The 23,309-nt window shown below is 54.7% G+C and overlaps 1 protein-coding gene across 1 annotated transcript in view; it reads left to right on the top strand.

Annotated features, from left to right (window-relative positions):
- The first annotated feature begins 2,450 nt into the window (after positions 1 to 2,450).
- Positions 2,451 to 23,309, top strand: part of MYT1 (myelin transcription factor 1) — a 53,412-nt gene continuing 32,553 nt past the window's right edge. The window contains exons 1-2 of the mRNA XM_080686457.1: positions 2,451 to 2,740; positions 17,637 to 17,734. The gene's annotated coding sequence lies outside the window, so the exon portion shown is untranslated. The remainder of the gene's footprint in view (positions 2,741 to 17,636; positions 17,735 to 23,309) is intronic.

Here is a 23,309-nt window from a genome sequence, read left to right on the forward strand (position 1 = left end):
CAGCGACTTCCCTGTAAAGCATAAAGGAACGCATTCTGCTCCATGCTCACCTGTGGGAAAGGAAGGTTCTCATCACTAAAATGCCCTGGTGTTCGTCACCCAGAAACAAAGTGTTTGTTGCACCTGGCGGCTGTCACCTCCATGAGGGGCTGGCAGCCTTGGTGTGAAGGCTCCCGCGGAGTCCTCCTAAGCCGAGGCTGTGGGGAGAACAAAGGCCATTCTGGGCGATGGCGCTGTCCAAAGTGCTGATCAGACCAAGGCGCGTGGCCACCCCACCTTCCAGGCTAAGGGAAGCCGCTAAACCTTAGAAGCTGGCCCCTACAGCCCTTCCCTGCTCCTCTCCTGTGACTCTCCCTTGTTCTCTGGACGAGTCAGCCCCAGATTTTAAACCTGTGCTCGTTAAAACCTGTTTCTTCTGAAACAGCCCCGGGGCTTCTCTCCCGGTTCCTGGAACTGGCAGCGAGCACATTGGAAGGCCCCATTCCTAACACAGCTGCACAGCTGGGCGGGCGGGCGGGGCGGGGGTGGGGGTTAGTCTTTGGGGGTTGCGTGAAATGCTGAGACTGAGGTTTGTGCAGATGTAAGCCCTGTTACCTGAAGAAATAACTGTGCCGCACCAGGTCTTTTGTTGTACAACTCGATCCCTCCCTGTTGCTACCTGTTTGTTGCTGTTCCTAATCGTGACTGTTACAGATCTGAACTAGTGCTTTCCTGAGACAGTGGGCATTGTTGGGGAATTGGCTGACTCAGCACCGGTCCCCCCCTGGCTATATCTCCCCTGCAAACAATGGCGCCCAGGGCTGCCTGAGCCTGCAGCCTGCTGATAAGAGTTTAATAGGATTGCTGAATGCCAAAGGCTCGGATGTAAAGTATCCCAGCACACACAGCGTGTCCAGAGGAGACAGGAAGTGGTTTTTTAGGAGAGTTCTCAATGGACTATGTCCTTCTAGGCTAATGGACATGAGCTTCCGAAAGAATAAAAACAATGGTAGGCAGTCACTGCAGAAGACTCAAACTTCCCTTGTTGGATAATTAATGTTTCACCCTCAGTTTGACCAGTGAAGGCGTGCATTTATTGCCTTTTGCTCAATCTGAAAGATTGCCCTCCGTATAGTGTGCATTTTATGTGATGAGGATAATGTGTGTGTATAAGAACTGAACATACCGACTTGCCTACTTTTAGGATGATGCTTGTTGGCTTCCCTGTAGATAGAACACTGCATGTTAAAACTAATTGCTTGTGGAAGAGTTTCAGCTGATTTTCAACACATGCTTTCTTAAAGAATGTGAAATATTTTAGTTCTGTCTCATTCATACTTTTGATGGCCTGAGACCTTTGACGCTAATTAAGTTGGGGTTTATGTGTTCTTGGATAGCTTACCAGGAAATGCTGTTTGTTGCTGGGAAGCTACTGCACTCCATGGCAGTCCGTCCTAGGAAGGAGTCTGAAATTCACAGGACAGTTCCTAATAGCCTAACTGTGATAATGGACAATTGTTTGCCTGATTTATCAGTAAGAAAAGGGAACTTGAGTAGTTAGCAAGCATACCTTGGCTCCCGGGTACCCTGAGGAAATGCCTACATTTACCCCTGAATGTGGAAAAAAATCCCAAAATGACAGATGAGAAAGCAGACAATTGGGTTGACTAAAGAGTGGGTGGGTACTTCTATTGTGTGTGCTATGGATTTTCCTCCTCTTGATTTTCATTGGATAGCTCCTTGCAGGCAGTTTTAAAAAGACTCAAAAAGATGGAGCAGAGAACTTGCACATATGCGATAAACTTACTGCTTTAGGGCTTCAGGAGGTACGCATCCTCTCTTTGAGAGGGTTTTATTATTTTAAAATAATTATTTAAAAAAGGGAATGTGTAATAAAAGAAAAGTATCTTTTCTTGATTGATTATTTGTGTGTATGAGTGTATTTTTTGGTCTGTGGCCACAAGTACTATTTAAGCACTTTAAAAATATGTACACATATCCATTTAAGTCACTGGTACTTGAATATGCAGATGAACCTCCTGGTTCATCTGAGTGATAAATTCTGTCGTCCGTTCTTTATGATGGTAGGTCATATTCTTAACCACCAATAAATATTGTAAAGTACTTTCTCTGCAGCCGTGCTAACCCAGGGCATCTGTCACTCCGGTTGCTGCTATTAGGAATTATTGGACTGAACCACTGGTGGAGAAAGCAGAGGGGGGTGAGCATGGCAGTTGTGACGCTTTCTGCCCTTTTGTGTATTTTGCATAAAAAATCCAATCATGCCGCATATTAATTATAAACCAGTGTGCGCAAATGCAGGCACCTTGTGCTAGAGGTGGCTTGGAGCAGGAGCTGGGGCTCCGCCAGCCAAGCCCCTCTCAGTTCCCAGGTCAGCAGATCCATCTTGCTGATGCTATACTGTAAATTTATTTCACCTCGGAGAGTAAACAGATATATTGAGCCCCAAGGGTTCATGGGTAGCGTATTTACAAAGGAGCCTCTCTGCCAGCCCGTGCCACCGCTGCTAATGAGAGCGGTCATTAAGTAAATGAGACGCTGCCTTTCGCTGGCTTAGGAGCCCGCACACTGAGGGGAGAAGATATTTAATTGAAACCCGCACACAGGCTTCCCCACATGTGATGCCTGGCAGGCAGCTGCCTGCCCCTCCTCCCGTCCACCCTGCACCCCCCATGTAAATTTCATGATTGCTTTCCGTGATGTCATTTTGAAAGAGGACAGACAATAGCTGTGGGGAAAGGTAAGTCAATGTTACGTTCTTTCGCGGACAAAGGCAGATCCCGGGTGCTTGGCTCCCCCTCGGACGGACAGGGGACAGGGCCGGGTGTGCGAGCAGCTAACTGACGGGATGAAGGCTTTATCTGCAGGGGGAGCAGGTCGGGGACGGCTCTCTAGAGCTGCTCTGTTGGGCCCAGGCGCTCTTCTCCTCCGGGGTCTGCCGGGGCTGGTTTCCTCCCCTCTCGGTCCCTCCCTGCTCGCTCACACGCTTGGCCTCTGAGTCTAGTGGACACGCTGTGTGTCTGCTGGAAAAGACATTGGGGTACCTGGTAGCAAGGCGAGAAACTTCATGTGCATTTCTGGAAGAGGAGCAGGTGTACCTGCAGCTGTGGGACCGTGGCTGTGACAGAGAGGACGCTGGCTCCGTCAGCAGCAGATCTCCCTGGAACGGGGACTCAGAGTCCACACTTCATGTGTGGCCCCCCCCCCCCCCACAAAACACGGAGTGGAGATGGTCATGTGAGCATTTGTCTTTGCGTGTCATGTATCTCTAAAGTTAGGGAGCGACACCTAGGTGCATGTGTCTGTGGGGGAGACGTGCAGGACTGAGTAGCCGCTCCTCTCAGTCCCTTCTCACGATGTGACAATGTCCCGAGGGCCATGGTGTATGTATGGGTGTAACTGGGCTTGTGTATTTAAAACTAAAAGCCCTGGTTGGCCGAGCAGTTGGTGTGAGCTTTGAGTGACGTGGTGCCCTTGTCTGTGGGTGACATGACAGGGTGTGGACTTCGTTCTGTCCCCTGGATCACTTCCTTCTTTGTGAGCCAGGAAAGTAGATGAGCCCTGGGCCCTTGTGTGTGTGGGTCCTCACACGGGAGCCTACCTCCTCTTCCTGTCCCACAGCTGTTCTTGTCTCAGCGTCCATGTCACCAGTGCACACCACTGGCCGGTCAAGTTTGTTTAATTCCTGAAACAAAACACTGGGGAGGTGGCTCTGGAGCAAGAGGAGGGCTGGGTCTCGGCCAGCAGACTGTCCCTGTCCGGGTGCTGATGACAGCAGTTATTGTCATTATTCTTTTGGGAGAAGGAGGTGGGAAATGTTGCCTTAGTGGTTTAAAAAAGAAGTCAGAGAACCTGTGAAGGTCTCTGGGGCTAGTGGCTGAGTGAACAAAAGGCAGGCGGGTGTTGGGCAGATCCGAGGAGGTGAGTCCCTGGCGGGGGGTGACAGGTGTGCTTACTCTGGTCCTTGCCACCGGGGTATCTGGTAGCAAGGCGAGAAACTTTATGTGCATTTCTGAAGAGGAGCAGGTGTACCTGCAGCTGTGGGACCGTGGCTGTGACGGAGAGGATGCTGGCTCCGTCAGCAGTAGGTCTCCCATCGGTCCAGGGCTGTGATGATCACCTCCTTCTGTGTGATCTGTTACTTAATGATAAACAAAAGAGTGGGAGAGCAGGGATTGGAGTTTGTGGCACAGCAGGGAGGGCGTCCCCCACAGGGCAGGACCTGCCAGCTTCCCAGAGTGGTTCGCTGCACAGAGCAGGCCAGCCAGGGCGCAGGCCGCAGCTTGCTTGCAAAGAGGAGGCAGCTGCAGGAACCCTCGGCCCTTGGAGCTGGAGACAGGGGCCCTGCGCAGCACTGGCCCTCCCAGGGCCACGAGAGCTGGGAACAGAGGCCTTTCCATTTGGAACCACCTGGGCTGAGTTCCCTTGGACCATAGGGCCCAGATGTGGGCCTGGGAGCTCATGCAGGTCAAGGAGGGCGCTTCTGACCTGGTGGCCTGTGGGACCCTCAGGATTGCCCTGGTCTAGAGGCAGCCCCAAGTACTTGAGACAATATACCTTCTTGGAAGGTTCTGGCAAAGGCAGAGTTCTGGTGCCAGATGGCAGAGAACCTGGATAGAGGTGACCCTATGTGGGTGCAGAGCCTTTGGGGCTGAAAGTTTGCTCTGTCCCTATTGTCACAGCAGCTTTTACTGAAAAGCCCTGTCATTGCTCAGAGATGTCAGACAGGCCTGCAGAGTATGCTGGCCCCTGGCTCATAGGAGTGCTGGTTCTGGCTGGAGCTGGGCCCAACTGTTCTGGGCACTCTCCCTGGTGCTACCCAGAGCCTGGCCCCTCCTTTTCCTACTGCCCTCTTTTGGCCTGGAGTCACCCAGGATGCCCACCAGGACATGGTGACTCTATGAGCGTGATGGCAGGGGTGGGAGTGGGGGCAGGGGGCTGGAGTGTGTAGGCAGCACTGCTAAGCTGATCTCCCTCTGGATGGGGCCCATGCCTGACGACGGCCACACTATTGGGAGTGCTGGTTTGCATGGCCCAGCACTGGGCACACAGCAGGACCAAGTGTCTGCAGACGGACACTGTGCAGAGTGCCAGCAAGGTCCCCGGGGCCTCCTGCGGTGGCCCTGATGGCAGTGGGCACACTGGTGGGGCCGAGCTCCTCCTGGATGGGCTGGGCATGCCATGTGCCATGGTGAAAGCTCAGTGCCCACTGGGGTGACTGCCTTGGTCAGCACGTGGCCCAGAGTGATGGAGTGACAGGAGGCAGGGACTGGCCCAGGGGCGGGGTGCTGCTGTCACCTGATCGGGTCTGCAGGGCACTGGGCAGCCAGTGGGACGCAGTCACACAGGCTTGCTGGGAAGACCAACACTGCACCTGCCCCAGCCCTGGAGGACCGGCCAGGTCCTCTTGTTGGCTTTTAGCTGTGGAAAGGGCCTCGCTCCGGTCCCAGCTCCCAGACAGCCTCCTATGGCTTTCCTGTGAACTCCCTCATGAATAACGGAGCAGTTGAGTGTCCACTTTAACGGGAATTTTGTGGTGAGAGTTTATAGAAAAATGGTCTTTGGGAGCTGGCATCATTAGAAGATTAGTCAGCCCCCAAAATGCCATTTCCCGGAGGGGTGAGAGCAGTGGCCCCAGGGCCTTCTGCTCCTAAGACCCCACGGCCATTCTCTCTGGGGACCCTCCCGGGCAGCCCAGCCAGAGTGCTGCCGGGTCTGGTGGGGTCTCGAGGCCTTCAGAGGACGTTCTGTCTTTCATGAATGCTGAGTTTCATTTCTCCAAATGCTGCTTTAAAAACTCAAAACAAAATGAGAGAGGAACGTTTTTCACTGGAAATGCTTTTGCTCTCAGACTCCGCAGACAGGACCCCTACAGGGGAGCGCAGCTCCAGCGCTTCCTTTCCCCGTCAGCCATCCCGCCCTTGCTGGCTCTCACCGTCAGGAACACGTGTGCTTTTCTTGTGCCAAGAGAGGCTTTACCCTTCACTTCATCCCTTTTCCGTTTTTAAATTTACCCACAAAAGTGCAATGTTATTTTAATCAGACGGATGAAAGTAACTGGAGGATGGCTGTGAGCAGGCCCTGTCAGGACCAGCGCAGCAGTCGGAGGGAGAGGCAGCTGCGCAGGGGTGGCGGGGGGAGGGGGGGGCAACTGGTCTCAGGCCCCTCCTGTCACCCGAGCGCTGCCTCTGCAGCCCCACCTTCAGGGTGTCCTGATAACTGCAGGGGCTTGTTGGCCAGTGTGTGCGGTGTGCTGCGGGGTTGATTTGGGGCCATGCACTGAGTGGGGCAGGCAGTGATAGGTCCTTGAAGGACTGGCATTCTGTGTTGCTCGGGGTGGTGGCGGTGCGAGTGTGTTCACGCGGTGACCTAGATGTAGGCACACGCGCCATATGGCCCAAGCTGCTGATGGACCCGCTGCGGAGCTCCCACCCACACTCACGCCTGGCTTCACACCTTGATCGTGTTGGACAGCGGTCTGAAGGCTCTGGCAGAAGCCATCTGGGGCCTCTCTTTTTTCCCCCATTTTGTTGCCTAAAAGCTGCGCATTAGAGGAGCAGCCTGAGCTCCGAGACCGCCCCCCGCCCCCCCCCCCCCCCCGCAGGCTTCTCATCAGACCCAGGGTTACCCTCCCACATTCTCTCTGCTATGGTGGCTCAGACACTCCCTTAAGTGCAGGTACCTGCTTGACAAGGCCCACAGGGGTCCCTGGGGCTCCCAGACCTTAAACCCACATCAGCTGTGGCTTGGGGAGGCTCCGGGTCATGGTGAGCCAGACCCACAGTTCTGAGGGCCCAGATGCTTCCACATCCCTGTCGTCTTACTGAGCTGACGTGTGGCAGCCCTTCAGCCTTTGCACCTGCAGGATTTGCTGAGCCCTGAGAGTAACTGGCTTCAGGGCTCCTGTGATGCTGGAGGTGCTGGCGCGCCCCCGGCGGGTCAGACACAGCGCTCTCCTGGGATGCACTCAGGCTGCCTTCCCGCACAGCCCTCCTGGGAGACGCCCATGGTCTGTGTCCGGCTTCCTCCAACCTTGGTCTCCGTCCCCAAGTGAAGGTCCCCGACCTGCCTCCCAGTGGCGCTTCCTCCCTCTCCCTGCAGCTGAGTTTCCTTCTCCTTCGAGGCCCCGGGGGGGTTGGGGGGGTGGGGAGGGTGAGGGACCTCTGCAGCTTCTCTGTGCGCTCAGTGTCTCATCCTTGACCTGCTGTCTTGGCAGCTCCGTAGGACACTGACCCCCCTCGCATGTGCCCCGCTCCCTCTGAGCAGCTGCAGGCCCAGGCCTGCCCCCCTGGCTGCGGCCGGTGCAGCTGCCCAGGTTCCCGTGGACGGCCCTGGGCTGGCCACGCCAGGGATGCTTCTCAATGGTGGTTTCAGGTGGGAAGGAAATGGAGTCACAAGAAAAGCTACTGACATGCCCTGTGAGGAGTTTCGGTTTTGAATGTTCTGTCCACTCTGCTCCTTCCTGAGGTTGGTTCTACCTCATCCTGTGAGTGTGCTATCCGACTGTAGAGCTGCCTCCAGCTCCTCCTGCCTACGGTCTGATTTCAGCGTGTTCAGCTTTCTGTGTGACCTCATTTTATTCCCACCCTCGCTGTGGCGGTTTGCTGAGGCCCCTAAAGCAGGTTAGCGGTGTGGGTTTCCTCCCCTCACGTGCACCCGCCAGGTCTCACAGTTGGTGAGAGCTGTGAGCGCGCTGCCTCTGCTCATGCAAGTTCTGCTGCGCCTGCCTTGGAAATGCCATTGAGCCTCCAGGAAAGCCAGAGAGGCTGCCGCCAGGCCCTGCTTCCTCAGAGAGTCAGGAGCGAGGGGTGGGATTGGTGTGGCCCTTCACAGGCTGCTGGCTCTGGGCCCTGGCCTGCCATCCAGCTGCAGGTTTGACCCTCGCCTTCTGGTTCAGAACCTGCTGCTGCACGTCTGGCCCCTGCAGACCCCAGATAGGCTCTGTTAGGGGAGCTGGACTCCCAACTTTTCTTATGCTACAGGGTGCACTCTCTGGCCCCGCCCAACCCCTCCTGCCAGGCCCCTTCCTGTACAAGGTCCCTCTGAGGCCACCCTGGACTGACCGGACAGCGGCAGAGTGTTCCCTGGCATTGCTTGAAGGCTGGTTGGCTGTCTGCCACTCGGGGCCACTGAGCCCTGGAGCTGGCCCTTGTCTCCCCTAACAGGCCCTGGGGGTGAAGAAGGGAAATGGGGCCATGTGTCTTCTGGAGTTGACAGAGACCTGTGAGGAGGGCCCTGAACCAGCCCTCTGGGTTCCCCACTTGTGGGTGAGGCTGTGCCATGCCAGGCCATCATGCTGCCTTCTCCTCTGTGTACCCCTGGATTGAGACAGGCAATCTGACGCGCTTGCTCTGGAGGTTTCTGAGGTCGGCTCAGCCTGGCTGGCCACCACCCTTTTTTCCTAAGCACGGGGTGGCCTAAGCTCTGAGCTTGAGGAGAAGCAGCCACAGACAGAGAGGATGGGTGGGTGGCACTGATGGGGCCCTGAGCTCTGGGGGCGATGCAGGGGACATAGCACACGTCTTCCCAGCTCATGCCTGGCCTGCTGCCTGGGTTGGTTAGTGGGGTGGGTCAAGGGAATCGCAGGGAGCCCCCACCCCAATGCCTTCTGCCACTTCCCTTGGGCTCCCCCTGGTTCTCCTAGCCTGTTCTTCCAGCCTTTCTCACTCCTGTCTCCCCACCCCAACCCCAACCCCCGCTCTTTTCTGGGGGGAGCTTCCGAGAGCGTCCGGGGTCCCATCAGCCCAGATGGAGGTGGGACTGGGGTCATAGTGGAACTCCACTTGGGGTAGAAGGTTCCCTGTGAAGTCCGTGAGCATCCGCGTGGAGCTCCTGCAGCCTGTGTCTGGGACCTGGCTGGGTTGGAGGCCTGGCCTGGGCGACTCAGGCTGGAGCAGCTCTACACAGCGGCCTCTCCCAGGACAGGCGCCGGCCTCAGGGGGCTGACCAGCTCCGCCCACCACCTGGGACCCACCCTCCCCGCTGGCAGGCTCTGTGGCAGATGCCTGGAGAGCAGCCTGTGATTTGGTTTAGAAAGTCATTATTACTGCCGGGCACTTCACTGTTGTTTTTACAGCCTTGGTGAGGTTAAAAGAAATAATAATAATAACGTAACAAAGACTCAGCCACAGTAACTGACAGCAACGTGCTATTTGCATTTTTAAGGAACCACTTCTTTGAGACAGCCTGGGTGAAAGGTCACTATTTGCACATAAATGGAAAAGTGTGAGGCTGGAAGTTACGTCTGTATTATTTTCTCAGCAGAGAGCTGCTGCTGCCGTGATTAAGGACAGGCTTGCATGTGGCTTTTATTGAATAGAGAAAGTTCCAGTGAGGCTGATTTAGAAGCAAAATAATGAAAGAACCTCGCAGAGCGAAGGGATGCCCCTCCCCTTCCCCCCTTTCCACCTAAACTCAGCAAAAGCACGTCTGTCTTTGCTCTACTCAGCAAGTCTTCATTTTATTCTCACGGAGTCCCAGCTTAAGGAAAAAGGAAAGAAAAAGAGCAAAACTTGCCTCATTCACCCCTGGGCTCTGCTTGTGTTTCCTGCCAAAAGCTGGAGCGTGGGTGGGATGCCAGCGCTGCCCCAGGACCCCGCAGCTGTGAACCCAGGTGTGGAGCCGAGAGGGGCCCAGAGGCTGGGGTACGAGGGCTCCCTATCTGAGAGGCAAGGGCTCCAGGAAAAGCCAGGGTGGGGGGTGGAGGGATAGGGGTGGGAGTGGGAGGAGGCAAATATAGGGTCCCTCTGCCTGGGGCCCATGTGTCCAGGGCACCATAGCCACTTACTTTTTCATGTTGTGGTTGTCAGACTCCTGAGGGACAGCACCACCCAGGAGGCTGCGCAGAGTAGTGTGTCCCAGATTAGGCCAAGCAGGGCAGGTTGGAGCCAGCCTCCTGGGCTCCAGGGACAGTCCTACAGCTGAGAGGGGCCATGCACCTGCAGGGCCTGAGGGTGCCGGCCCCACTGCACCTCTCCTCACAGACCTCTACTGACTGCCCTGTCACTGAAATCACGTCCTCATGTCCTGTTATTTTTCAAAATATTTTTGAAGCAACCTCAAACTCACAGGAACATTTCAAATGCAGGACAGAGCTGCTTTTCCTGACCCCCTGCAGAGCATGTTTGCCGCGGCCATGCCGTCACCCAGAACACCCTGCGCGGGCAGCTCACGGCAAGCTCGGCCGCAGCGCCTGGTGGCTGATCTCACTGGTCTGCATCAGTCTTGACTGTTACACATGAGCAGAGCCAGGACGATGGCCTGGGACAGACACTCGCAGGGCAGAAAGCTGTGGGTGCCTAGCAAGGAGCAAAACTGGGAGAACAAGAACCTTGTCCCCAGGGTGACCTCCTCTCCCCGGCACATCAGTGGACATACAGTTTGGACCCTGATCTTTCATATCAGGGTTTAGGCCCCTGACCTTTTCCTCTAAACATAACATTGAGGCCTCAGCTGTATTTCAGTTCCAGACCCAGCAAAACCAGACAAGTGAGCTGGACTGGATAATGACCCCCTGACCTGGCACTGACCAATCAGTGGAGACCATGACCCTGAAAGAACTCACCTGGAAAGCTGATGAATATTCTGTTAAGACCCTCCCCTGAGACCACCCCTAAAATTTCCACCTGTAAGAAAGAGAGAAATACACTCAGGACAAGGACCCCGTGTGTCCTCCCCCTTCAAGGAGCATCCCGGCCATTTCCCTCCCCTCTCTCCTCCCCTCACAGGCACGAAGCCCCTAACCGCTAAGGGACCCATGAAACTTGCAACCAGGGGAGCAGTGGGCAGCAGCAGGCAGCTTGTCCCGCTCACCCCCTGAGCCTGTCTGGAAGCCAGCCAAACTAGGACGACAATTGCACTCCAAACACAAGCCACTCTGCCATTACTTCAGGAACAGCTGACACAAACCCTGCTCAGCACAGCAGTTGGTGGCTAGGAAAGCTACAAACCACATTGCCCCCATTTTCAAAGCCCTAGCACGGAAGCCACACAATACCTCCAAGCTCGGTCCATCCGCAACTGTCTTTCTCTACCCAACTGCCATCTTTTCAAGAAGTATAATTCCTCTAACCCTTCTCTTCTACCAGCACCCCTAGGACTCCTTTGTCCATGCAGAACTCCCAACAACTGCTTAACTCTCCATTCAGAACCCCTGAGGCTATAGCTCACTCCCAACACGGGACGATTGTAACCTGGGGTCATTGCACCAACAGGCATCGCTATCCTCAGCGCAACCCAACCAAAGCACAGCCCCACACAGGACAAAAAGGGCCTTTGACCTAGTCCTGGCAAGGTCATTGGGACAATCTCAGCTGTAGCTCCATGGGGAGGGCTCACCTGCCATGAACACACTCTAATAGAACTCACCAACCCAATAGGAGGAACGTCTCTGTGCCCTGCGGACCGCTTAGCTGACTTCCCAGGCCCCTGGACTCCCTAGACGATTAGTCATTGACAACCTGTAACCCTGGTACCATCCTCAAAGAGCAGGGAGGGGTCTGTGCAGGTATTCACAGACTTTCTGTCCCTCCATCAACACTTCCGGTCTCGTTGGAACTAACATAAAGAAAGTCTATGCTCAGGCAGAATGGTTACACATATGTAACTGACAAAACCAAGATAATGAGCAACCCCTCTCTTCCTGGTGCCCTAATAGGATGTGGCTTCTACCTATTTTGGGTCCACTCACCTCAGTGAGTCTCCTCCTTCTCTCAGACCTCGCATCGGCCATGCCCTCCTTCTCTTGCTCCAAAACCATATACAAACTATTCCAGACACACAGCCAACCCCGACCATGGCCTACAGGACACACTATCATCACTCTCCAGGTCCCCAACATGCGAACATGGGTCAGGGACATCTCTACACCCCCAATCAGCAGGAGGTGGTTCCAGAAGATAGAGACCTTCGCCCCGATTCCATAAGAATAATTTCTAACAGAGAGAAGAGGAAAATGTTAGGACCAGGGGGCAATATGATCCTTAAAGGCCATTTGTAAGCTTCCCGCCTCAGGAGAGCACAGGCCAGAAGGGACTTGCTGGAACCAGGTGTCAGAGCATATAAGGAAGGGCGCCTGTCCTGGAGGCACCTGATCGCACACCTGTGCTCCATCTGATCCCCAGTCTGCCAGCTCGGCCCGACCCACTGACGACAGGGCTTCCCGCCAGTGGCTGCATAGGAGGTGGAGCTCCAGCCCCTGGGGCTGCCAGCATCGCCCTGTGTGCCCTTGGCTCGGGGCTGTGCAGCCCTTCCCTTTGGGCATCCCAGCCCCAGCCCTTTCCTTAAATAAATTCCATTTTCTTTATCCACCATCCGAGATACTCTGTAGCCTGCCCACGTACCACCACGTTAACCTTTCAATGACCTTCACCCTCCTGAAGAGTGCTGGTCAGCTTTTGGTAGAACTTCTTGGCTGTCCCCAAGACTGGAGGCCCCGGGCATGGGGCCCTGTGCCCTGGCCCTGATGCCTCTGCTTTGGTCAGATGGTGCCGTCCTACAGCTCCTGATGCAGGGACAGTCTTTTTCTTTGCACCTGGTAAGTATTTGGCAGGAAGGTACTTTGAAACTATGGAGATGCCTCATTCCTCACTTAACTACCAATTTATTCATTTTATTGATCTCTGAGTAGATGCGACTGGTTTTACCCAGCGGGTTAGACTCATTACGTTGATGTGCAAATTGTCCCTGCTGACCAGTGGAAGCCACCGGTGTGGGCCTGGACCCTCTGCTGCATCCCCACCGGAGTGAGTGCTTCGGTGGTCTCGGTACATCCAGGGCCTCGCCCATCACCGCAAGGACCACCACATTGCATCCTCCAGAAGGAAAGCCGTGCCACCCGCGGTCCTCCCCATGGGCCCTGAGCCTCGACACTTCTGCGGGGTCACCGTTTCTGGATGGCCGTGCACACGGAGCCCAGCGCCGGTGTCCCTGCTCTCTGTCTGAGGCTCACACACCCTACCACTAGCAGCACTGCATTCCTTCTTGTCGCCAAGTACAGCTCAGTGGCATCTTAAAAAAATAACTGACTGATGGATTTTAGAGATGCAGGAAGGAGAGAGACATCAATTTGCTGCTCCACTTGTTTATGTGCTCATTGTATGTGTCCTGGCCAGCCACACCTCGGTGTGTTGGGACGACCCTCTAACCAACTGAGGCGAGGCCCGTGGTATTTCATTTCATCCATTCAGCAGTTGACAGGCATTTGGGCTGTTCCCGCTTTTTGGCTGGTCTGAACAATGATGTAAAGAATCATTGTGTCCAAGGCTTTGTGTGGACGTATGTTTGCATTTCTCTTGGCTCTTTACCTAGGGGTGGAATTGCTGGGTCATATAGTGACTCTATGCCAAAATTATATATATATATATATATATATATATATATATATATATATATATATATATAATTTTTAAATATATTTTATTGATTTTTTACAGAGAGGAAGGGAGAGGGATAGAGAGTTAGAAACATCAATGAGAGAGAAGCATCGATCAGCTGCCTCCTGTACACCCCATACTGGGGATGTGCCCGCAACCAAGGTACATGCCCTTGACTGGAATCGAACCTGGGACCCTTCAGTCCCCAGGCCGACACTCTATCCAGTGAGCCAAACTGGCTAGGGCTTGATATATATTTTTAAAGTTGTCTAAAGAAACTTTTTTTTTTTAATGATACACCCTAATTTTTAAAATTTATTTTTAAAAATATGTTTTCATTGATTTTTTAGAGAGAGGAAGGGCTAGAGAGAAACATTGATAAGAGAGAACCATCCATCAGCTGCTTCCTGCATGCCCCCTAGTGGGGATTGAGCCTGCCACCTGAGCATGTGCTCTGGCCGGGAACCCAACTGGTGCACAGGACGTTGCTCAACCCCTGAGACCCGCTGGCTGGGCTGTGCCCTTTTCATTCCTGCCAGCAACGCATTTGTATTCCAGCTTCTCCGTATTCTCTCCAACACTTGTTATTGTGTGAGTTTTAAAAGAATTATAGCCACTTTAGTGAGTTTGTGGTATTAATTGGCATTTCCCTAACAACTAGATGTTGAGCTTCTTTTCATGTGTGTATTGGCATTCATATGTTGTCCTTGGACAAGTTTCTATTCAAACTGGGTGGTCTAGTAATTATGGCATTGTAAGCCTTCTTTATGTGTTCTGAATATCAGTCCCTTATCAGATATATGATTTGCAAATATTTCCCCCCCAGTTAATGGGTTGTCTTTTCATCTTATTGATGGTGTTTGATGTGCAAAAGTTTTAAACTTTGATGCAGTCCAATTTATTCACTTTTTACTTTTATTACTTGTCCTATTGGTGTCATATCTGAGAGACCATTGTCTAAGTCAGAGTCAGGAAGGCGTGCCCCTGTGCTTTCTAAGACTTTAGCTCTTGCATTGAGAGCTGTGATCCACTGTGAGTTAACTTTTGCGTGTGATGTGAGAGTGTCCAGCTTCATTGTTGACAATCCTGTGCTCCTCAAATTGCCATGTACATTTTAGAATCAGTCAATTTTCGCGAACAAAACAGCTGGAGAGACAGAAGTCGCCGGATTGTGGTGAGACTCAGGATGTAACTGTGGCAGGATTTGGGGCCCAAGACAATGCTGGTGCCCTGCTTGAGGAGCAGGGAGAGGAAAGCTCAGTCCTATGAAGAGCAGATGTTAAGAGCAGGGACCAGAGTCGGAAGAGGGGTCGATGGGATGGCCAGTGGCCAGAAGGACCTGCAAGTAGTTGGGGGGAGGCTTGGGGTCAGGGGTGCACCATGGGGATGTGACGTGGCTATGACTGGTGACCCCTCAGGGATCATGCTCTGGTGGAAGGCTGTGGGTGGAGGCCACTGCGGTGGGGAGTGAGGAGCAGAGTTAGCCAGTTTGGGTCCCTTAAGAAATGTGGTTGTGATGGGGGTGAGAGGGAGGCTGCTGGCTGTGGAGCCCACAGGGATGGTCATTTTAACCTCAAGTGTGTTGAAGAGTTGAAAAGCCCCAGGAAGGGTCCAGTTGAGAAGCCTGTGAGGTGCCCCTGGGACCCTTTATTCGATATTGGGAAGGAGGGGGCATCAGGCCCGCGTGGAGAGGTTGGCTCAGCCAGGATGTCGGGAACATAGGGGGACCAAGGAGGGCTGGGCTGAGGCCTTCTGAGACCATCTCTCATGCTCGGGGCCCAGGGCTGTGCTGCTGTTTGTCAGAAACTGTCCTGGCCTGGTGGGCTGGCCCTGGGGCTGCTGAGCTGGGCAGTGGCTGCCATCAGGAGAGGGCTGGCTGGGCTTGGGCAGGAAGTCGCCCCGCTCATAGACCCACCACCCTGGCAGCAGACCCTGGTCGCTGCTCTGAGCTTGTCTGCCGGCCAGAGTCTCGTGGTAGAAGTGAGTTTGGGGCCTCTGTGGGGACAGACACTGGGCAGTGTGAACAGACAGGGCACGTGGTGCCCGGTCCCAGAGGGGTCACGGCCAGTGCCTCCTCCTCACCACCTGCCCCCAAGTGGCCTGATTGCTGTTTGAGTCCATGCGCAGGGATTCGGATGAGCTGATTAGACACCTAAGAGCTCACAGGCAGCTCGTCCCGAGGACAGCCTGCTCTTCCCTTCAGATTCCCCATAACAGGCTGTGCCATCCTCACGTGTCTACTGTGCACCGATCCCGGGAGGGCATGTTCCACATGAGCTCTCAATCCCCAGACCTCCTTCCCCCTCACATGGTGGGTGGAAAGGGGACATGCAGGTCAGGGGTGGAAGCAGCTCTGCTTCTCCGCCCCATGTGTTCAGAGCAGGTGACCCCTGCAAGGCACATCCTGCTGGGGCCCCAGCAGGGCCGCCCTCCAGCCTGAGGACTCCAAGTTGGGCGGGTGGGGGCTTTGTGTGCTGCCTCCATGTGTCAGACAGGAGGCGTCCGGTCTGCGATGTGGCCGGGCCACGGGCAGGTCCTGGGGGGCCTAGCCCAGGAGGAGTGCTGTCTCCCAGCAGTGATGACAGTTTGCTGCCAAAATCTTCCCAGGAAGAGGAAGGACTCACATCAGGGGAGAACTGGTTCATGACGAGGGTCTGGTCCCGGGGCTGCGCCCTGTTTGACGCTGAGTCCCAGGGGTGTGAGCTCCAGGTTGCTGAGGTGCCGCCCTGCTCCTGTGCCCAGACGCTCTCTACTCCGTGCTTTCCCTGCGCAGGTGTGGGGAGCACAGGGAGCAAGGCCAGGTGGTGTGGGAAGCACCTGTGAGCTGGTTGTCTCCCATCAAACAGAAAAACAGAGTTCCGTCCGCGCTATTTGCTCTGCTCACTGGCTGGGCTCCTCTGGGAAGCAGGAGGGAACTCGAGGGGTTGCACAGGGGTGGGGCACACCTAAGGCCCCTGCTGGGTGCTAAGAGGGGAAACAGTCCTGCCCGCAGCACAGACCTTACTCAGGCTCTTATGCTCTCCCCTCCAGCTGCCACGACACACGCCCCAGTCACCTCACACATTTACACGTGTCATGGAGACAAGAAATGCCGCTGTAGCCTGGCACGTCAGCCAGTGCACAGGTGGCTGTGGCGTCTCCTGACCGGGAGGTGTATGTGGAGAACGAACCCGGTGCACGCTCACCTCTGCCCTCAGGTGTCAGACACGTCCTATGACTGGCTGGCTCACCCGCGTTTCCTTTATCCCTTCCAGGTGTGAGTCTGTCTGCGCCCACTTTGCAGCCTCTGCCTGTTCATTCAGGGCCTGTGTGGCTCCCATACACCTGCGGTGGGTTTGGAAATCTGAATGCTGGCGCGTGGGCCTGTCCCCATTTTGGGTGTGCTAGTGACTGATGAGGACCTGGGAGCCAGGAGTCACAGCCCACACCTCTCTGGTCAAGGCCAGTCCTCACAAGGGTCCCCTGCAGGTCACCCCTGGCTCACTGAGGCAGGCACATGGTAGGTACCAAACCAGTCCTTTGAAGACCTTGCATTAGGCGTCGCCTTGACAACCAGTCTGAGTCTCTCAGTGTCGTGTTCCTGGAGGTCACAGGAGGCCCTTTGAGGGTCTGGAGGTGTTTCCAGACACGTGGACGCTATGGGAAGGAGCCACATGGGTGCCAGGGCAGGAGCGGTGAACTTCTAGACAGACCATGTGGGGATGCCTGCCAAGAGTGCAGGGCCGATGGGTGTCAGAGCTGTGGGCCCCACCACTTCCAGCAGAGTCCAAGCTGCCTTCAGGGAGCAGCAGAGAGCAGAACGCAGGCATTTTCATTTCCTGTTTTTATTGTTGGTTACTGATGCCCTTTCTTTGCAACGCTGCTGCTGGTGTGGAAAGCTAGTTGTCATGGAAACAGAGTGCCGCAGGGAATAGGCACACAAGGCCATTCTTTGTCCCATCCAGCTGAGCCTAGTTTCTGTGAGGAATTAAACCTAACTGGGCGCCTTGCAGAGGAAAGGTGCCGGGTGCCGGGAGCCAGGCCGAGGGGAGCAGGGTCCCCTCAGTGACACGCCAGCCCCGGCTGGAAGCCCCAGTGTGTCTTGTAACCCCGATGAGGTGCAGGGTGTCCCCATCAGCAGTGATGTTCCTCCACGAGCCTGGCGTGTCTTTCAGTGGATCTAGGAAGGGGCTGTCGATGGCTGCACAGACATGACCCACATTGCTCGGCTTCTGTCCTCGGGACGCACAGCTGCATTCATTGTTTCCTTTTTCTGGCCCTCAGAAAATGAGTTCCGGGGTGAGCTGCTGAGCCAGAGGTGGACACACGGAGACAAGGCCAGCAACTGCAGGACCTCGAGGTTTCTGGACGCACGTGGCAAGGTGAGGCACTCAGAGGGCCATCTGCCCTGTCTGGGCAGACAAAGCTCTCCCCTCCAGGCCTGGAGCAGCACAGGTGACGTTTGTCTAGTCATCAGTCTAGATTAGGCAAAGGACCGGTGGGGCTAGGGGAACTTTAAATTAAGGGAGAAGAGTGGCCGAATAGAGCAAATCCACAGGTGACAGTAGCCTCACTTGGGCCAGGTCCCTGTTCCGAGGCCCCATTGCATCAGGCTCCCTGATGTCCTCAGCCACTGCTGCCATTCTCCCCTTTGTGCCCTGGGCAGGCTGAGAATCCCTAGGGACTCGTGAGGTGTGCTTCCTCGTTTATTTCCATCTCCCCAGGTAGAGGCAGATGGGTGGCGGTGGCTCAGGTGCCCTCCGTGGTACTGCTCCCTAGCCCAGGACATCCCGTGCGCTGGCAGCCACACCATGCCTCTAATTCTAGAACTTCCACGATGTTCTCCAGGTAAAGCAGGGTCCCCAGGGTCAGGTGACCCTCAGAGACGAAAGTGCAGGCGACAGCAGGCTTGGTGGGCCTCCCTTCCCAGATCTCAGATTCTGATCTCATTGTCTTGACACAAAGACACTCTCTGACAAGGCTCCAAACCATGACCCAAGGTTTGGCCACCAAGATGCGACTGCCCAGAGTGTAGGTGGCCAGGGCTACAACGTTTTGGGTGACAACCTCCTCTGAGAGTGCTGGTAATTTGCTCTCAAAGCCCAACATCTTTCTTTCCAATCTGGTGACTGGACTGGGCACTTTCATGGGTCTGTCCTAGCACCTCCATCCACACCTTCCTTCCTGTGGGGTGACTGGTGCCATCTGGAGCCTGAGGCCAAAAGAAAAGGCAGTAACACCAACCCTGCCTTTATTTAAATTTTGATCATGGATTTCCTACATTGATTTCAATGTGTTAAAATACTGCATTAAAATATTGTTTAATCTTGATCACTGAGTTTTTGTTTCCCCCTTAAATTTGCACCCGGGTGATGGCCTTACTTGCATCACCCCATCCCAGCCCTGAGCAGCTAAACAGAGATCACGTGACCAGAAAAGTGACAGCAGTCTCAGAGCCATTGCGGGTCCAGGCATCCACAATAAAACAGATATCAAAAGACAGTGAGTCATACACATTTTTCTTTTTGTTTTTGGTCAGAATGCACACATTTATTGATTAAGTTCGCTGTCTTATATAGGCATGGCTCATGGCCCATATAAGACAATTACAATAATAACATCAAAAATCATTAATCACAGATCACCATAACAAATATATCAATAGTGAAAAAGTTTGAAACATCGTGAGAACTGCCGAAATGTGACACAGAGACATGCAGTGAGCAAACACTGCAGGGAAAATGGCGCCGATAGACTTTCCCATGCAGGGTTGCCATAGGCCTTCCACGTGCAGGAACACAGGGTCTGTGAAGCACCATAGAAGGCCCGCCTGGACTTGATCTGAGGCTGAGGGCCTGGGGACGTGCCCTGCGGGTGTTAGAGCTGTGAGGGATGTCAGGAAGCTGCTGCCACTGTGGCTCTGGCCTGAGGAGCTCATGGTGTGGGACCTGCCGTGCACTAGTCTGTGGGCCACGCTCGGTTCTCTGGCAGCATTGGCTGTTACAAGAGAGACTTGTCCCTCTACCTCGGCAGGTAGGGCCTGAATTGCTGTTCTGATCCGAGGATGTGCAGTGAAAGGGTGGGTTTCCAGCACGGTGGGCTGAGGCCGCAGCACAGACGTGCTGGCCTTGGAACAGCAGAGCACCAAGTGGCAAAGCAGGACTGGCCTCAGGCAGGAGGTGGGTGAGGCAAGGATCAGCTCAGTGCCTGGAGGGCAGCGGAACCCTCTGTGGGAGGTGTGCACAATCTGACCCTGGCTTCAGCACCAGGCGTGTGGACAGCTCCCAGGTGGGCTGGGCAGGGGCCCTTAGACAAGATTAGGTGGTTGTGCGTTTAGGGGAAGTGCTGGCTGGTGTGTGTGTGTGTGTGTGTGTGTGTGTGTGTGTGTGTGTGAGCACTTGCTTATTTTATTTAATTTATTATTATTTTTAAAAAAATATTTTTATTGATTTCAGAGAGGAAAGGCGAGAGAGAGATAGAAACATCAATGATGAGAGATAATTATTGATCAGCTGCCTCTTGTATGCCCCATACTGGGGATTGTGCCCACAACCCAGGCATGTGCCCTTGACTGGAACTGAACCCGGGACCCCTTCAGTCTGCAGGCCAACGCTCTATCCACTGAGGCAAACCCGCTAGGGCTGTGTGTGTGTGTGTGTGTGTGTGTGTGTGTGTGTGTTTAAACCTAAGGAGAAAAGGTGCAGGCATTGATTGTAGGTCCTTATACCTCTTCTTGACCTTGAAGAATGAAACAGTGCTATTCAGTGGATGACTAGAGATATGCTATGGAGAAGGTGGATTGCATGACGCCCAGCCAGGCTTTCTCCCTGTCACCCTGCCTGGGGCTCCTGACAAGGGAGGGAGGTACCTGATTTCTACCTCTGGGAAGGTACAAATTCCATTTATGGTGGAGTTTTAAAGAGAGAGACTTAGACATGGCTGCTTTATCAGGGTGTCATTATGTAGCTATACATTTTAACTTGGGGTTGGAGTGAGCCATGACCCCATGCTTAGAGGTGTCAGGAGAACCCTTCCCAAGACACGTGTTCAATAATACTCCATGGGTGTCTTTTTTGCAACCCAAAACAGAGGCGGGTGTCTTCAGCTGCCAGGAGGTCGGACAATGGGTGGAGTGTCAGGAGAATGTCAGACATGCAGTGGGACTCTCCAAGGGAGACAGAGCTGTCACTGCAGGGAACCAGGGGAGCTGTGACACCAGCCATCAAGGGTGCAGGGGTGTGGGTGAGGGGTTTAGCCTCAGAGATCAGAGGATGGGGAGCTGGGTGTGCGCCAAAGGCTCTGGAGGTGCAGGGCCTGCCCATCTGTGAAGCAGAGGCTGCTCAGGGCCACCCATCCACACAGGTGCACACTCAGAGAAAAGGGAAGCTGGGAGGAGTGCGGGCAGGGGAGCTCTGAAGGGTTCCAGGGAGAAGAGCAAGGAACATACCTGAAGACTGCCCTTAGTCCTGAGGTCGAGCTGCTGCTGGGTGGGTGTGGTGCCAGCCACAGTGCTCGATCCCGCAGGCGCGGCCCTCAGCTGAGCCCAGAACCAGCCCAGACCCCCACCCTCCCCTGGAGAAAGGGGACACTGGGCAGATCCTTTGGAGCCCATAGGGCAGGTGATGGCCAGTTCCCGACCACCTCCATTATGTCCCTCTGCCCTCCTCACTCCATGTCACCCCGTCTTTCAGGTGGGGCTGCCTATGATCTCCTGGGAGTCAGTGGATGCTTCCCTCTCTTCCTCTAGGTCTGTTCCAGAGACACTAGAATGCATATGATATTGTGGCTTCAAAAATTGTCCTAAGCTTTGCAGCTGTTGGAGCGAATTCCAAATAAAATGAAACACTCACCTGCCTCCTGCTGCATCCCAGGGCCAGTGAACATCCCTGAGGCCCCTGGAACCCGCCAGCCCGGGGTCCGGGTGTGTGCTCAGCCGCCTTCCCCAGTTGTCTGTCCATCCGTCCATCCTTACACAATATGTTCTGAGCAGAGCGAGGCCACAGCACCTTGCTCTGTAGGACATGGTGACCTGGAAACAGGAATGAAGGAGCTTATCTCACATGGAACTGAGGGCTGTGAGGGCGGAGTGGGAGGGAGCAAGGCCTGACTGTTGAGAGGGTCTGACACCTAAGGGTGCTCCTTGCTCCCCAGCTCTGAGCACCTCCCACCCTGAGGCAGCCTACATGTCCTCAGGTTTTCATTGACTCACTGAGCCTCCCTCCCCACCAAGGTCCCGAGTTTGAGCAGCCCCTGAGCAATCTCTTCCCTGACACCCCCTTCCCTAGAGTGAAGGACCCTCGGGCTGGCAGGCAGGTTGTCTGAGGCTCCTCGGGGCTGGGCCTCAGCTGTCTATGCAGAAGGGCAGGGAGGCTCTTCAGCTGTGAAGGCCTGGGAAGAATGGAGAAGAAAGGAGTGAAAGAGAGGGAGAGAGGCGATAGACGGGGTGGGGCTGGGGACTTGAGGGAAGGGGGGGTGGAGGGCACCTCCAGAGACCACCCTAGAGTCCCTGAACTTGGGGGGTGGACAGACCTGGCCTCTGGGATAAAAGTGGAGATGCACAAAGCCTGTGGGCCATGTGGACTGCACCCTCCTGGGTACAGAGTACCCTTCCCTGTCCGCTCTGTCACTGGCTGGGCCCAAGCGCCTTGCTCACCTCTGTGGCCCCAGAGTCCAGATGAGGTTTGGAGGCTGCTGACCACATGGGCTTGGTTCCCAGTTTGTAAATATTCAACCCAGGGAACCCAGTTTGGGCAACGGCAATATGCAGACGGTTGGACGAGGGCTGGTCTCTGTGGCATGTGGCTGTGAGACCCGCCTGTGCTTTGGTCACACGCTGAGTGGACAGCAGGGAGAGCCACATGATGACGTGGGTCCTGAGACGACACAGGACAGGACCACCTTCTCTGGTTCGCAGATGTGGCAACGCCGGTGCGTCTGCATCTGTAAATTCCCCGCCCCCTCCTCCCCCCAGTTTTCCTTTTGAAGGCAGAACTAGTGAAATATTAATGAGAGCTTAGAGCCATTTAAGGAGCACGGGAAGTGGGAAAGGCTCCTGTGGCAGAACGAGCTGGAGTTACAGAAACACAGGCGGGTTCTGAGGGGCTCCTGTGCCCGGGAGAGTGGCTGCAGGATGCTCAGCTGTGCCAAGGGGCCTTCCCCCTTAAGGGGAGAGGCTGTCTAGTTATCTGTGGGCAGCTCCAAAACAGAAACTTGATGGATTTGTGCTTGGAACAAGTGAAGGGTTTTTAAATAATAAATGAATGAAAAATGGGGACGTGTCTCCTTGCCTTTGCAAAATGGGGGCTGCTGGGTGTGCTGGCTCCACCTGGGATGGGAGCGGCACCCTCAGCCGGAGGTGCTCCGGGAGCCCTGGAGCTCACTGGGGTCATTGCAGCCTTGCCCAGTGCTTCCGAGGAGCCAGGACCACTTCCAAACAGCTCAGAAAGCAGCCTTGGCTGCCATGTTCCCAATTCACTCTCACGTTAAAGAGCCAACCCACCTTCCCTCCTGTAATTCAGTTTTTTTTCCCTTTTAAAATCAAAGCCACATGCCCCAAGGAGAACTCACTGATCGACCATCCGATACAGAGGCCACAGCTGTTAGCTCGGCAAAGAGCTTGCCATTTGAGGTGGCGTCCACGACCCACCCCTGCCACCTTCTCTGTTCTCTGCTCTTTGAATAATTTATCTGCAGGAAATCCAAATTACCCAGGAACACTTTAACCTAGCAGGGTGCTTGCCAACTTCCTTGGGAAACATCACAAAAAAAGAGCGATAGATTGCATTTCAGCTGCAAGCAGGTGCCGGGCAGCCAGGCGTCAGCCTCGGTGCGTCCTGCCTGGCGGGCGCTGCAGCCCGCAGTGTGAGGCTCGTAGGGTAATGAAGCCCCTGGACACCTGCTCCTCTTTTCACTCCCATTGTGAGCCACTGGTCCGCAGGGAGCCTCCAACGTGGAAAG

The sequence above is a fragment of the Plecotus auritus genome, assembly GCF_963455305.1.
Source record: "Plecotus auritus genome assembly, chromosome: 8".
Lineage (NCBI taxonomy): Eukaryota > Metazoa > Chordata > Mammalia > Chiroptera > Vespertilionidae > Plecotus > Plecotus auritus.